Source organism: Nomia melanderi, chromosome 3 (assembly GCF_051020985.1).
Source record: "Nomia melanderi isolate GNS246 chromosome 3, iyNomMela1, whole genome shotgun sequence".
Taxonomy (NCBI): Eukaryota; Metazoa; Arthropoda; class Insecta; order Hymenoptera; family Halictidae; genus Nomia; species Nomia melanderi.
Genome location: NC_135001.1, coordinates 17,405,385 through 17,423,224, shown reverse-complemented (window position 1 = coordinate 17,423,224; position 17,840 = coordinate 17,405,385). Strand labels below are relative to the sequence as shown.

The 17,840-nt window shown below is 35.6% G+C and overlaps 1 protein-coding gene across 3 annotated transcripts in view; it reads left to right on the top strand.

The window, feature by feature from the left end:
• kuz (zinc-dependent metalloprotease kuz) overlaps positions 1-17,840 on the top strand; it is a 163,626-nt gene that overhangs the window by 968 nt on the left and 144,818 nt on the right. The gene's annotated exons all lie outside the window — the stretch shown is intronic.

Genomic DNA, 17,840 nt, shown 5'->3' with positions numbered 1-17,840 from the left:
CATACGATCTTCCAGTAGAGTTTCCTCCATTGATGCATACGATGTGTTTCGCGTGACAATCCGCCGCTACCCGTCCCGACGAACATCTGGCCCGTGAAATGTGCTTTTAGCTCTAGACGTCATATGCATACGCGCACATCTGTGTGTCGCGCGTGTTCTGCGTGTGTGACCATATCTTTCTCTCTCTCTTTCTCTCTCTCCGTCTCTTTCTGTCTCTTTCTCTCTCTCTCTTTCTCTCTCCCCCCTCTTCCTCTCGCTCTCGCTCTCTCTAGCTCTTCCTATTTCTCTCGTACTCTCTCTCTTCCTCTCGACCCCACTCATCCTGCATCTCATGAATCATCCTTTCACGCCAGTGTGTTTCGCGCGTTTCCGTGTGATATGTCTGAAACGAAAGGCATAAGTGTATGCATACATACAGTCCGCTTTTCGAAAATGTAGAAATGTTTCTTAAATGCATGGAAACTGTTGTCTTATTGTGCTGTCATTGTTATATGTTTAGCGTATGAAACTATAAAATAATGAACCCACATATAGCGACCAGTTTAATTGTTTTCAACGAAATCGAAATGATTCAACATTTTTGTTGTTTTCTTCCGTAACGGGATCAAAGGATTTTGGTCAGATGATCGTATGTCACTTAGTTTCAGCCATTATTCCTTGAATGTTGTGGGGTACATTTTTATATTTTCTTTTTAGAAGATGTTTTTAATGAATTGTAGGAGTACAGTTAATGAACGCATGTAAATGTGTTTGCGACTGCTCCGAATAATGACACAACGAGGATAGTGTTCAGGACGAAAGAGGTTTTCTACAGAATTTCCCGCGTTGCTATGCGGTTCCATTAGTCAGCAGCCTCCGTGACTAATTCATGCTTGATCTTTCAGAAGAAGCTATATATACACTATTCTTTTAGCTAAAAGTTGAGTTTGGAGGTATTACTCTGTAGGGAATACTAATTTGTCTTCAAAATTTTCTTTATTTTCGTCTGAAGACTGATGTGCTGTATTAAAGAAATATTCAATTATAGAGGAAAAGTAAGAAATATTAAAATAAATTTTCAAAATCCAATAATACGGTTTCTCATTGTGACATCCTTGACCTACTAGGTATTTTATTATATATTTTATTATATATGAACGTAATAACGAAACCTTAAGAAATTGTTAAATAATAATTTTTTCATCTCTTTTATATTAGGTCCGATAACTTTTAATATTTGGACGTGTCGTCGTATTTCGAAAATCTGTAATATGTTTAAGAATACAGTAAACGTCTTTTAAGCGGTTACTCTAAAACGAATTATTATATCATGATATTTAAAATGGACTCTCGGTTCATTGTTATCAAACACTGTAAGGAATTGTTAGTTGTTAGTTCATAGTTTTAAAAAATTATTAAATAATTACTGACGAGAAAAAGTGTTAAGTAATATAAAGTAAGAAATAATGGAAAAGGTATTCTTTAGATATACACAAGCTTAATACCTATCTTGTTCGTTCCAGAGTTAAATTATTTTATACAGTTACATTGTCCTAAAAAATCTCCATTTGTTTCTACATTATAAGATTCATTACAACATTGTGCACAGATATTAAATTTGCCATCGTTAATAAAACGTTTGGTTATCATTCATTTCAGTTGTACGAATTCATCGATATCGTATCGTATCATAAAGACGTATCGTTCATTTCCAAGTAGGTATCATAGGACACGACAACGATGCAGTATCGAATATTATTCTGTGAATTGCAGTTTCCAAAACAATTATCTTATCGCTACAGGTTCGTGGAATTTATAATCAGCAACTTTTATTCGTTTTTGCGAAGGGCTGGCAAGAAGTTTTCCTGTTTGATCGAGTATGAGAGTTCCTCTTCGGAGTGTAAATCGTAAAATTACCGCCACCGGAAGTGCCAATTAGGGACCACCGGCCGATGTAGGTGATAGTTACATGCTCGAGAACGCGGCGCTGTATTATCTATCTGGAGCCAAGGGAGAATAAAAAAAAAACTGTAGGAAAATGACCGGATTATGCGTATAATTCTAGATGTTTCGCTTCGTAGCTATTAAAAATTCCTTTCCGTTGAATTTCTTTGAATGCATCCTCCACATATCGGTTACTTCGGTACAAGTTAAACGACTTATCAAAGAAATATTCTGACAATTCGATTAAATAAAGTCTGCTCCCCGCTTCTTTCCTGACCCTTGAGTGATACCTTGAGGACAAAGGACCGATTTTTCTGTTACGAAGTTTTCAATTTTAAGAGACGAACCCTACGATCGCCTCCAGGCAGACGGAAGTCTTCAGGAAATCTTCAGGCGCGGCACGTTGCAACTGTCTTCATATATTTCATTCTGAAAACGGCGTTGGCTTCTAGAAAATGTACATTCGAGAGCTGAATAATATAGCATGTTGATTTGAGCCATTTTGGGAATTTTTATTAGTTTTCTAGGTGTTCAAAAATACCTATTCGCAACACGTTTACATTTTTAGATGATTTTGTCGATCATTATTGCTTCTAACATTCATTTCGTGATAGATGATGATTTTTTGAACGGGATCAATAAATTATGATAAATTAAATAAATATATTAATAGAATCATTCCTAGAGAATATTTGTACAGTTTCATTTATCATACAGTTTTTATACAGCGAAGAATATTAACACATTTGGAGAACTTATTATAATAAATTGCACCTGATTGGTATAAAAGTACTTGCGTCTGTTATAAACATGTTGACGGAAATTCAAAAATCGATGGAAATATAGGTACAATACGTATTATTATACTTTTAACTTCATAAAATGTGTATAATCTGATGCACAAGCGTGGAAAAATTCAGTTACTGGGTAATTTAATACTTGATGCAGCTTTAATTCTTTTAGAAGCGCTTTTTCACATTATTTTTTTGAAAATGTACGGTTAATGCTAAGTTTTGATTATATCTGTAAACTGTGGCGAAATTTCCAATTATTTCTAGATATTATATACGATCCACTGTTTTGCGAGCAGTATCCTCCAAATTATTATCGTGCATAAGGGTAAAATTGTTTTGTAATTCCATTTTCTTTGTACCCGCTGGGATATAGTTTTTCAGAATATCAATTTACTCACCGTGATTTATGATACCGTTGTTAAAACAAAGAAACGTAATGCCGCTCACACTCACACTACACCAAACTCTGACTGATCCTTTACTGCGACCTACACTCCGCTGTAAATTTCTGTTTTTGTGTTTTGCACGTCGCGATATACAGGACGTTATGTAACTAATAGCACAACCGGCCAGGGGTTGATTCTATGTCAAAAACCAAGTCGAAAATATACAGTGAATGTTTTTCATTTGAGACTTCGTTTTTGAAAATATCGTTTTCAAAGATCTACTCGGTACACCTACGCTCGACCGAGTCTCAGCTCAACGAACATCACTGTACATAAACTCGTTCTTAATATCTTTATACTATTTTAGATAAATTTGTTTGCATGCGATATTGATTTGGGCGATTTGAATTTGGAGACACCGGAAAGAACGTACTTCTATTTTCTGAAACGTCATTATTATTACTTTCTTCTTAAACTATGCGAAAGAAATATGTATTTCTAAAACTTATATCAGCGTTTTTCTCCAATATTTTGTCTCCTTTTGTACTGACAAACTTTATTTGTGAATTCACGTGGAACGAATATTCCGCGTAAATGGAGGGAGTATTATACACTTTCAAAATAAACGGCTCTTTATACATTTATTCTCAAATTCTCTTTTATTTTACGAATTACCAGTTGGTTGGTGTATTCATTTATCATTCGCAGATACCAATTTTTTTTTTAAATTTCTCTTTCACCACATTTATCGATGATCTTTTCGACAATTAATCTTCGTTTATTTAGAACGTCAGGAACGTCGTTGGTTTATTTGTTTAAATATTTAATCTAATTGGTTTATTTGTTTAAATATTTTAGATTACAGCCGATTAGTCTGTTTCAGTTTAATATGCTGATACCGTTTGTGTTGACATTTCGTGTACTATATAATGTAAACATTCTAAACAACCTTACGAAACATAGATTGTACAATACTTATTGGAGCGTATGTGACAATCAATTTCCTAATGTTTGTTAGGTCGTATTTTTTAAACAGATGCAAATATAGTAGTACTAATTATATAAAACTTATTGCAATGGGTGTTATAAATATGTAGATATTGTTTCTGTTAATTGTTGCAAGAACGCCGTTTACACTCGGTGTGTGCAGTGTTAATCGAAACAAGTATAACGGAACTTTTCAATAATCAATATACGACTAAATTAATCCATTAAAATGTAAATTTCATACTTAATTATAACTTGCAAATAGATTGCGGGTGTTTATGCAAATGTAAACATTTATGAATCAATTAACAGAAACCGTAGTGAAATGAAAGTTTATTTGATGTATTAACGTTTTTCACCTATAATTTTACATTCAGAATAGCGATATCTATTTACTGAAAAATATCAGTGTTGTTCTTTTACTTAATTCTACTTTTATTTTAATGTTTGGGATGAAGTCGAGTCTAGATGTTTACGTTCTTGATCCAAGAGACATTTGGACGCACTTTTTTTACGTTATGATTTGATCTGCGTAGAAAAGTTCGCGGTTTGTGCGAGTTGGTAACCAGACTGTGGTTATTCGTACAGCAAGTTCGCTGCACAAATTGAATGGTGAATTTAGTTGGTCGCTTTCAGTTCCTGATTTCTAATGTAATTAACCCAGTATTAAGCTGCGGTAATTGCTCACGAAGAGTCAATTTTGGATTCTTATTATTCATGCGGTGGGACATACAAAAATAAAATACTGATTCTTATTGCAGATAGTTATTAAACTCCGTTATTGTCGCATTGAAGCGCATGCAAAACGTATTTCAAATTAAATTCGGTTAACTAATGTCTAACTGTAGTGTTTTAATTAAGGTACTAGAGAGAATAACATTACATATGCAGAGTATTAACAAAATAATATCGTTAAATATTTAGGACACTTTTACTTCTTAATATCCAAAACGCTTTTACAGCATCGAAATAAGTTATTTCAAATTTTCTGTTATAATACTCGTCGAACGCAGTTAACTGGTTGACATTCCACGTTTATGATAGCGACCACGGGTTTAAAAGTTGCAGGTGGGTAAGGGGATACGTTCACATGCGGCGTTCGGTCCGATAGTAACACTGTGGAACAGGATTTTTGTTTTTGAATAGCCACTAGGTGGTCCTTATTCATTACCCAAAATACGAATTCGAAAACCAAATTGCTGGATCACGTCCAGTTTTCGAAAAAACTAGGTTTTTGCAAAAACGGTCGAATTTTTCAGAAAACCAAGTGTTACGTGAAAACTAAAAACGATAGTCAGTTAAAATTTGTCACAGAAAATGAAGGAGACTTGCCCGAACACGTAGCTATACGAATTTTGAATTTTGCGTATCATTAAATGTTTGTAAATGATGATCAAAGTTTAAAAAAGGGTAAAATTATTTAAAACAGAACGATCGTGAATAGCTTTCTCATAACTATTATGAAAATTTATAGAACAATTAAACATTATATATACATATAAGAAGTGACCGGGGTCCAGGTCTATACAGCGCGTAGTCACGGCCCTGCATAGCTGTGGCCGGCGAACGATGGCCGCGTGGCGCGAAAGTTCCGTGCACGCGCTCTTCGCGGACATTTTCTTACCCTGTCCCAAAGAAAAACCGATCTCACGCTTCCCGCGGGGGGTTCCTCTTCAGAATTGTCTGCAGAATCCAATGGCGCATAGCAAATTCGTGCTAGCCAACCCACTTTTCGTAGAAATGTAACAGAAGTGCATACAAAGTACGCGCATCTACCCTTTTTTAAACTTCGATCATCATTTACAAACATTTAATGATACGCAAAATTCAAAATTTTTATAGCTACGTGTTCAGGCAAGTCTCCTTACTCTGTATTTGCTTCGACTAGTTGGTACTGTCACCAGAAAAATGTCCGAATTCATATAAGTACAACGTAAAAAATTGGAGTAAAATATTTATTGCTCTTTTAGATAATTTTGGATATTCCACTCTGACTGAAATCCAAAATGCATTCAAATGAAATTATTAATGATATTTTACGTACGTTCGAAAAACGATGTTAATATAAAAACCACGCTAGATTTTTTTTAAGATTTTGCGGCACACTAATGTGTCGCGACACACCATTTGAGGAACATTGCTATACATCGATTAGTATAATCTAATTTTTCTTTCTTTCTTAAATAAATTTATGTTACTATTTTTGCAACACCTTTTGAAGTTTTTCTACATTTGAAATTCAATATTGCAACGAAGTTTATAAAGACAACTTAGTTGAGTTTTGTCGTTTATTTTCAATAAGTTTATTTTGATTTATTTTAATTATCAGTTCCGCTTTTACATTCAGAAAATAGCTGAAAAGCGAACAGGCTAACAATAAGCAACTAGTCCAAGAAGTTAACAGTTCTTCTATATTTGATTGAAATACAGAGCAAAGGAGTAAAGAGAAAAGTATACTGGTGTCGAAGTATTAAAGGTAGCAACTGTATGTTTTTCATATACAGTTTTTTGGTCACGGATGGTTTCACAATTGGACCAGAAGTTTGGAAACATGGAATGAAAACATTCCGCGAAGCTCAGTGTTCGTAAGGTCAATGCTTCACCGCGGTCTCTAGATCCGATAGACACGGCCGTGAACACTGTTCTCTCATCAGTGGACGGATTCACGACGGAAACATGACGTAACAGTTGTTATCCATTTATTGCATCACTTTTACCTCGTTGTACTTGTTGTTTCTTTTGGACCAAGTGTTACTGCTTCGCAATTCAGAACATACAGCGTCCGGCCATGATCCTTGATGAAAGGACAATCAATTTGAATTTTCTCCTGTTAACAGCTATATAATCAGATTAAACAACATGCACGTACTTTCAGTTATAAATTAATTGTAACTTATATATAAGATATATACAGTGACGTTCGAAGGTTCCTAGCCAGATCGTTTTTGGAATTTTTCTCTGATAGGATAAGTTTAAAAGAATTTTTATTAATATAATTATAAGACGTGGTTTAAAAATAAATTAAAAAGTTCTTATTTTATTTTTATTTTTATCTGTAATATTATGCATAAAATATCCCATTTTTTGTACTATTTCTTTCAAATGTGCAACAATTACAATTTTGTTTCTATGCTGTAAATATAAGTAAGATGATTACCAATGATATAAATTTTGAGAAACTTTTTTGGTTTTTGATTTTGTCTGTTTTTGTAGCTACCTATATTTCATAGTTATCGTAACAACAACTGACGTCTTTTTTAACAAGTGTTTTAGAAAATTTCAGTGTTTTAAGCGACATCTTTGAAAAATCAGATACCTTTTTGCTGACGAGATATATGCTTTGTGACGGCTACTACACAGTAAGGTTACCTCGATTTCATTCTTGAGATACTTATTAGAAACAGGTTCTTGGAATTTAGATCACTGAAGACATAAAATTGTAGGTATCTACTTTACCATTACGGCGAACGACAACTTTTTTTTGCATGTCGCATTTTTGCTTCTTTCTGAACTCTATTCTTAGGATCACATAAGAATACGTGAAAAATGTTACTGCAACATCAATGTTTCGTATTATTATATATCGAAATACTAGCTGTTATTTATTACGAAAGTACCTATCGGATTTGTTTGTGACAATTTCAAGAAATGTTACCAAAAGTAGGCACAGGAAAGAAATTTTATGAGTATAATAATTGAATTCCTAACAGTTGATTGACATACCAGCTATATTTGGGCTGCGCTATTCTTTATCTAAGTTTAAAAGTTTGTTTTTATGGCAATTTTCTAAATGAATTAAATTTTGTTAACATTCAAGCTTCAAAAAATGTAAAAGATTAAGCATTGTCAGATGATGTAACATAGAAATCGAGAGTCAACCAATGGTTTCATTCAATAGGTAACCAATATTTAATTACTTTCAGTCATCAGTTTCCTCCAAAACATACTGAATTGAATTCCAAATAATAAATAATCATTTATTATGCTCGTATATTACTGTATTCTTTCTAATTGTGTTAAAAACACCATACCACAGCTAAAATACACAATAGGATATTATACTTCACAAACGAAACTTCGATGCACGAAGACAATTTTCTTTATCAATTTTAATTACTTCCAGGAAGGACTATGTTGAAACTATGTTTGACAAAGCCGACCGGTTTCCGGTGTTTCAAGCCGAGCCAGCGGTATTGCTACACTGCTTACAAAATTATCGCAGCTTTCGTTTTCTGACTAATCTTGCAGTCCGGCACCGACAAGTGACTGAAGACATCATCTTGTCCAAGGTGTTTATATAGTAAGATGAACTTTATTAGGAATTTCGGGAATAGGGTACGGAAGGATCCTCGAGAATTCCGAATTCCCGAATCAAGGGGATCTTATCTCTAAGGTATTCTGTGTTCAGGGATATACGTAGGTGGTTGGCCCGCCTCCGAAACTTTCTACTCGGCATTCCTGGCACAGCCCCACTATTCGGCTTGGCTCAAGGAGCGAGAGGGTGGTTTACCTAAGGATATGCAAACGCGTGCGATAGTTCACCGCGCAAGGTCGTAAGGTCTTTTTAAGATTTCGAGTACTTACGGCCCGTCTCTTATCCTTTCCCCTGGCCAAGGAAATTTTGCGCGAGGCTAGGTTGGTCCCTTTAATTCCGCGAAGAAGAAAAAAAACGCGACGTTTATGTCACGCGAGAAAAAATCGCCGGTCCGCCGGTTTTTCCTCGGTTTCTCCGGTGGCTCGTGGAATTATCTGAAAAAAAGGTCGGAAGATAGGAGATAACAATGAGTCGGGACAAAGTCTCGGAGTCACGCTTCCGGTTCGTAAAGCATTCGTTATCACGCCGATGGCCGATCGCCCAGCTGAGAAGTTCCGAGATGATCCCGAGGGAAAAGGCGATTGGAAAACTCCTGGAAACGAGCCAGATTCTTACTTCGAATCGGTTCGAGTTCGGGACACGCGAACTTACCCGCGGCTCGTTAATCGACAGCTGATTTATTGTCGGTTAAAACGGAGTATAAGTTTCTGAAAATAGAGTCGCGCGCACGTACACTAGCACGTCCACTTAGGATTTTCATTTTATTCTTACGATTGCGAAATGTCAATTGACCGTGGCGCGAGTGGGAAGTTTCTTACTTGGATTTTCTTAATACGTCGGTTTACAGAAGATCGCTTTCCCGTTTAATTATCGATAATTACTGTTCTTTCAAACACACTTTTCTATATTTTACTTCCGCGCGTACACATTCGAAGATAAAAATTGTCGAAGAGTTCGTGGAGATTGAAAATAAATGTCAGCTATTGAAAATTTACAGCTCCGTTCACGGCACGACGATCAACATTTTATAGAGAGGTTTTTAGTTTACTTTGTCCGCAATTGTGTCGTGGACATGAAAGACATTTGTTTTATGAACGCTGCAACTGCCGTGCACTAAAAATGACTAGTTTTTAATGTTTTTCCAACTCCCAGGAACGCGTTTAGTGGAATTTTTTACGATTTTTATTGAAACTCCTCCAGGAATGAATAAAGTCATATGATGATCTGCTACGAAAACTCCTTTGTGATATTCTTGGTAATTGTAAAATGTTAAATTATAAATGGGTGATTTTAATAACTTTAGTACTTTCATTGGTGCAATAATATGTTGTAGACGAGACAAAGTTTTGTTGGACTTTCATCACGAACTACTTTTAACACTAAACCGATAAAAAATACTATTTCCGTGAATATTGAATCAGTATCATACAAATTGAACTCTTCTCGCATTTGTTGGAATTATTTAAATTGTAACAGCAGTAAAGTTGCAATTGATTATTTTAGTTCTTAATCTTTTCGAGGTTGTCTTCTTTAAAGCTGTATAGTGACGTTAATAATTCATTATTAATCATTCATTCAGTATCTTTTTTTCTTTTGGTTTTAGGGGTATTCACGAAAAGGGACTTTTTACTACATTTGGGAGACAAATGCTCCATAGTGCGCCATTGCGTACACTACGCACGTATAATTCGCCTCTCACGTTCATAGCCCCAGCTAAAAGTGCACAGAGGCAAGGGAAACCGTCTACTCACGACGCTCGGCCCTTAGTTATGTCGGCTCAGTTTCGGCACGTCCTTGTTATTAGTCGAGTCGCGCGACAAAGAACGCGAACGAAACGGAATGTGATAAAGTGAGACGTACGAACATTGGCGTCGGATTTTATTTTTCCATGGCAGCGGCTTTTTATGTTTACTAAATCGCAGGGTCTCGGAGGTCCGACTACTATGTTTTCTGAAAGGACCGAGATGGCGCGTGCAGCCGATTCCCCCTGCCCCTGTGACTTTTTAGCTTTTGGAATTGACTCAAGACGCGAGAGCTGCACAGCATATAATGGGGCCCGATTTACGCCCGTTTCAGAGTTACATTGTTTCCAGGTAACGCGGTAGTCAATTGTTCTTAACCAATATTTCTCACTCTACGTGTTTGGTCTTAACTGAATTAGCCTGAAACTTACTCGAGTAAAAAATTCGTCGTACGACAGATTAATTTCATAACGTTCTTATGGGTAAATAATTTTAGCTTATACAGTTTACACACAGTTTAAGAACTTATAGAAATGTATCTATCTATCTGCAGAAAGTGATAGAAACTCGAAGAGTTTCACTAGATAAACGATACACCCTGTATAACGGCTGCTCTCCGACAGCGAACATTTTCCAATTGATACCGCGGTTTTTCGATTTTTCTTCGTCGTGTCGCATAACATATGCAACCATTTTCATTTATAATGTTCCGGCGATTATGTTACCTGCATAACGCGATGTAAAATATAGAGCGAATGAGAAACCGATAATGGGAATGAGAAATACTTCCGTCCTTCATGGCGGTGTGCCTCGTGTATCGTGCACGAACGCACGCGTGTAGCCGTGCATGCACACGAAGGGCGGGAGACGCCTTCCCTGATTACTCTCTCCCTAGACGTCGATTTAATTGCATGCATACTTGCATCCCTTGCATTCGAATGCGCGTTGCGTGAAGCTACATGGTAAGACGAGAGTGCTATCACGACTGCTTCGTCATTTTACTCGTTCATAGATTACATGTATCCGTATCGAATGCGATCGCAGATACGCTAACGCGGACCACGAACCGGTATTTTCATCCCCGATTAGAATGCACAGTGATATTTTCGAATCCTCCATAGAGTTATGATCCGTGGAAAAATGTTGTCGTTTTCCGAATTAAGAGTAAATCCAACCGGTATATTGATTGATAACATATTTGACACAAATCTTTGGAAAATATCTTCATTTTAAAGTGTTAACAGTAGCTAAATTTTGTCATTGTATTTTTTAGACACAGAGTAGCAGGGTATTTTCCCGAAATTTTTTTTGGTGAAATGAAATCATTTTTTTTAAATATGTTTGTAATTGTTTGTAATGTTGTTTGAATATTGATGGGACAACGTTTAAAGAAGTAACTCGGCCTAAGTTAGAATTTATAATTTATTAACGTTTCCTGGCACTTTATTCATTCATACTCACATTGCTTCTAAACATTCGACAGACATGCGAAACATAAGCAATCGTACCCTTCATACATTCTCACACACACACATTCGAACGGGCACTTCGAACTCAGCTTCTGACAAAATAAAAATGACAGTTTTCATGTAAACATGTTCTGTGGAATTGGACTAGATATAATTTTCTGTGGTATACAATTTTCTATGTGTTGATGGTTTAGTTGTACTTTCCCTGTTTATCCTTCATAAAACTTACCAAGTATGTATTCTTTTAATCAGAAGCGTCAACTTTTTATTAATTTCTTTTTTAACATAGAGCAGTAGAGTTTTTTGACAAATAGTTATATTTATGTTGTGAATTTTAGAAAATTTTACCGTGAATCGATCGACTCTGTGATTACCAAATGTAGTTAACGAACGTGGACAAAGATTTTAATGCAATTGTTACAAAATACCAGTAAAAAATTGAAACTTATAATTATTGTGCGATTCTGATTTGACATAAAGTTTTTTTCTTTTTTTTAAAACGCTACTGCTGCTTAGAGTTTTCGTTTCTTTCGATAACCTTGCATTTTCAAACATGGTCGACGCTTGTAGCTCTGAACGAGTGATTCTATCCTCCTTATGTTCAAATGAATTAGTTTCAGCCACTGGTTTGTACTCATTGCATTCATCATATATAAAAGGAGCTCGGACCTTTTATTGAAATTGCAAACTGGTGGGTATGTGACGGTTTCAATTATACTTTTGCTTGAATGAAGTTTCTTGGAAATAAAAGTCCAAATTAGGAAATTCGCACTTTTGTTTAGCGTCTTTTATTCTAAGCATCTAAAGGAAAAAAATAACTTCAGATTTTCACTCTGTTTTACAATGAAAAGAGTCCTCGAAAAAAAAGTTTAAGGTTGTTATTGAGGTCTCTTATTAATTTTTGTATTAATTCATTTATTCTACATTCTGTAGGTTTTCATCAATACATAATAATTTTCTATTCCATTTTGTATCGCTTTCCCTAAAATCTTGCTCACGTTACAGTGAATATTGAATAATTGCAGTACTTGGATGAGTGTTGAAATTATCGAATGTTCTCTTTACATGTTTAATACAAAGACTACAAAGCGTGGTAAAATTTAGCAAAAGAAATTAGGGTTCAGGTTAATCTAGTGACTTTACATTACTTTTCGGCCTGTGGACCTTAGACGGTCATAAAGTCTGTAATTTTTAGAAGAATCATATTTTAATAGTTTATAAAAAAATGAAACGTTGTAACACTATTTTACATGTAAAGTATTTTGAATAAAAAGTGATGAAGGTTACTATTCTTAGTGTTCCTTCTTTGAAATTTTCAAATAATAATACTTACAAATCAAATTATTAAATGTTGGTCCAAACATGTAGTATCTAGACAGGTTCTTGTTATTACCACATGAACAAAATATTTATTTTTAAATGAGAAATATCTTCAACTTATATATTAGGCGTAGAAATTAATTCGATGCCTTTTTAAAGTAAATTTACCTCTTACTTAGGTAAGGATTTTTTAATCCTCGAAATATTCGTCATTACTTTCAATAGCTTTGTCCAATCATTGAGATGAAGATAGAAAAGTACAACGTGGCGAGCAAGCGTTTTAATTAAAAAGTATACATCTATTATTGATTAAATGAAGAGATATCGACTTAATTTTCAAACATAGTGTAACAACCAACATGATTTATTGTACGTTAACTGAATCTTCAATTTATAACGTGATAAGATACTCGTACCGACAGTGCGCCCGGGAATTATCGATAAAGCAAGTGATTGATAGTATTAAATATTGACACGTCGTATAATGTAGTGTTAGCATCTGTTCTCCACGTTTAATGAATTTACATTATGGTCAAGTAACGTGGTTATTGTATGGCAGATATCGATTAAACAAGATCAGTCAAGTTGTCATTCACGTGATTAATTCATTCATTCGAATTACGGCCTGATCATTACGTTCTTCGGTTTAATTGAATTTTTTCTTCTACTTTAATGCTGTGACACTCAATCTTTAGATTTAATGGTTAGAGGATAATGGTCAAAAGTTCTGCGCCCGTTTGTAAACTATCTGGCTAATGTAAGTCCTATCTATCTCGTAATCGAAATCCATGCCGGCGGCATTCTCCTACTCTAGAAGAGTTCCTTTGTTCCGGACTTAAATCCTTAAGTGTAACCGAGAAATCCCTTGCTTCTGGGCTCTTCACTAGTACCAGCCTCGAGGGAGATGTTACGATCACTTTAAGCATAGTCTACGAACGAGATATAGTGCAGTCGTAAATGAAGTGAAACGTAAAATAGGGTGCACCTAAGTGGACACACAGGTGAGAAAACAATAAACGTATATATGCTGAGTAGAAATGAAACTCTGGATATATGTTTTATATAACTTTGAATATTTTGCTTTTACGATATTCTGTATTGCCCAGCGTTTCAAAAATTCAAATGGTTAATACAACTGCAAACACGAGCTAACGCATGACCGGCCAATAACGTTTGGACATGGAAATACGAGTTAATTCGTGACCGGTCAACAATGTGTTTTTGTGAAGATAGTTGTCGAAGAAATCATGCTGCGAGAGATTACTATAATGAAGAACACGTAGAACAGTGTGGAATAAAAAAAAACATTTCTTTCCATTATGAAAAATTGCCAAGTATCAAAAGCATTCTCGTAGTTTCATTCAATACTATATAATGAAAACGTTTCATGCAATATTGAAAAGGATTAAATAAAAGGAATGAGTAACTAGCAGATTTTATCGCATTTATAGCCTCCAATTTTTAAACGTGTAACTTAAAATATTTGTTTGTTTGATCCTTATCTGTCAGTATCTGTCAATATATCGCCGAAACAAAATATGAGCCTGAATAAAATCTGAATGAAATAAAACATTGAATGAAATTCATAAAACTTCATTTGAATTTTTATACATCGGATAAAAGTCGGAACTGGACCCCCGTCAAATGACGGTAGATTTTACTAAAATCGAATAATCAGTGATACAGCTCTATTACTGATTTATTAACTGCGATTTATTTCTTAATTATGATCGATAAACCTACTTTGTCGTTAATAATTTATTAGGGAAAGAACATATTTTGATGCTTATATTATGTCTACGTTTACTCCAAAGGTTAAAGATTGACAATAGAAAGATAATATTTAATTTACATTTAAAAGCAGTAAATATCACTTAGATTCTTCAAATTTAGTTAGCAATTTTGGTCGCGAGTCTGACACGGTATTGTAGGTTAAGGGGTTAAAAGTGTTAAGAACAAAGTTGTATTTATACGCACTTCCGCTGAATTGTCATTGATTCGTGGAATATCGCATATAAATACACCATGAAAGTACGAAATTTGTCAGGGAATTTTTATATTGTACTAGTAGTTGACTTGAAGACACATTAGCACCGCTTTGAAGTCTTAGGAGCCGGTCAACGAGTCTCTTTAGCACTCCGTGTCGTTCCTCACTCAGGGTAATCCCATTCACTCTCTTCGTCAAACGGTTCGGCCGAGTAACCCATCCAGCTGTGAATAATTACGTGCTCCGAACCCCCACGATGACTAACCTCTCTTCGACATTATGAACATCATGAAGAAACTTGGAGTATCATTTTCATCGACTATGCTGTGTTGCGATCTTATAATACATAGTAGTAGTATATGGTCTTTGCATATCGCTCTCACATACTTATGGTGTACGACGAATATAAAGGTCTCGGTGTCAAGGTACTTGTAATTTACAGGGACATAATTGCTTAATACTAAAAGTATCAGAGGGATTAAACTGACCCATTCCTAAGTTCTTATTTTTGCAGTTATTAAGAGGATAACAAATTTTTCTCCAAGAAATTATTAAAAAACTCCTGTAGTTTCTATAGAGAAATTTCAGAAAGTCAATTCAACTGCTCGGTAGTTTTAGTGTTAAAAATGTTCAAATGTCGATTTTTCTTCGTGTAGTTTCAAGATTCATATTTTAGAAACTTTAGTAAGCTTTATAAACGGAAATTAGAAATGCTGCTGAGCTTATGGAGTCTCGTTGCTGACTAGCTATTTCCTAGAAAAATCTCGTCGTTGACAAAAAAGAAAAGTGGGGGCGCCTCCGGAGACTCTCAGAAATCTTGAAAATGAGTAATTTCCTTATTGGCGGTTGAACTGAACAGATTTGTCATTGATCAAATGGGCTACGCGCGTAAATACATCATTTTGGCGAGTAAGCCTCTTATTTGGGCGCGCGAGTGACCATGCCTCTAGGGAAAAGGGGACCGCAGGCAAAAAGAGGTCTTAGCTGATCGTTTTGAACTTCCCGGCACGTGTTAGACGACTTTACGAGAAGCCATGGCCTATTCTCCTGGAAGTAATAAACATTGAGTCGCGAATACAAACAATGAAACAGTCCCTGTCAGTGCAAGGATGCATAAAAATTTAAAAGGCTTTGGATAGACCCTGACTCCACGCGTTGCATTGTAGAGAATTAACCTCTTGTCTTGTGATAACGTATCAGACTCATGGTAAAGATTTTCAATATTACTCAACACGTAAATATTACTCGATTCATGTGAATTAAAGTGAAATATCATTCTCGTGTTATGAATTATTATAGAGTAGAGCAGATATGGACATACAGTATTCAGTGTTCGTCTTTCTCCAATAAATTATTAATTACAAAGTAGTTGTATCGATGACCCTTAAGAAATAAATCGTAGGTCAGGGGGTTAAGGAATCTTCTAGAAATCACCGCTGCCTGTTATGATATTGAATCTCTAACAATAAGCGAACACATTCTCGAACATGCGGATCCAGATCATTTAATTTTTTGCGTCCGCATAGCGATTACTGTGCATGATAATGGAACAGACGTCAACGTCGTCAATCGAAGGTGTGTTGCATCCTCATGGACGCAGTTGTCGGGGTATTGTAAATTTCCGGTACGAGTCGCATAGGCGAAGCAAGCCCAGCTTCTCTTCCCTCTTCACTCGTCTGCCCGTCTACGAAGACGTATCGGTTAAGCGAAATAATATCGGTGAATTCAGTCTCACCAATACAGAAACCATTCTCGCAACTTGTACCCAATTCTTACGTCCTCCTCCGTCGTCTCTTTATTCCTTCCTCCCCCCCCCCCCCCCCCTTCTGCCATTTTAGCCCGTATCCCCTGGTTTCTTGCTCCTATTATTCACTTTCTTTCTCATCCTGTTCCTCTTCACGACTCAGTGCTGCGATAAATTGGCCCCCCAACTCCCCTCCCACCTCTTCGCCCCTCTTTCTTTCCTTTCTCTCTGCTTAAGTCATTCGTCGGAAATGAAATCTAACCGCTCTTATTACGTAGTCCGTTATAACTTGCATTTTCGTTAATGTTCCCGACAAAGGGGCGGCGGGGTGCTGCTACGAGGAGAGGCAACGCGAAAGCTGACAAAAGTCGGGGAGACTTTAAAAGACCCGAAATTAATGTGGGAAGTTTTGCATGCGAGATAAATGTAGTCCCCCTGGGGAACACTGACGCGAGACAAATATCGTTCTGAAAATGGCCGACTCGTTAATTTAGGGAACGCGCAATGAGCGCGGAGACGGTATTGCCGACATTGTGCGTCCTGTAGAAACTTTCGTCCGTAATTGTGACATTGTGCGGATTTCGAAAGCAGTGGTTATGTATGGGTGATCCTTTTACGGCGGATCTTTGAATAATTTCTTTTTTGCCGATTATCAACGTCCTGTTTAACTCTTTGCACTCGTATGCCATGCTGGAGATGACAATACAAATTTGTTATACAACATTGGAAATTGTTTTAAAACATACTACATTGTAGAAGATCGTAAAAATGAAATATAATAATAATAATCAATAAAATAAATATAATACGTAGAACTCTACCGCTGTAAATTACTTTAATTCATTTTCTTGAATATAAGTACAAGTGTACATCCAACAACATTGAAAATAAATCGAGTGCAATATTCTTTGTTTTCTTTTGGTTATGTATCGTAAATTATTTAGTATGGAATAATTCACGTAAAAGTACGCAACTCAATGTAAGATTGTGATTTATGCAACAATTATCTTTTGTAAATATGTAAAAACGCGCATAAACGAAAAACTAAGTTCATAAATGCTTCTATTTTTTAAGTGAACGATGTGAATAATTTAAAGTTATTTTGAGACTATATATTGGAATTTACGTTTTGTTTGTAACGAGTCAGAACAGATATTTACTCGTTTAATTCTT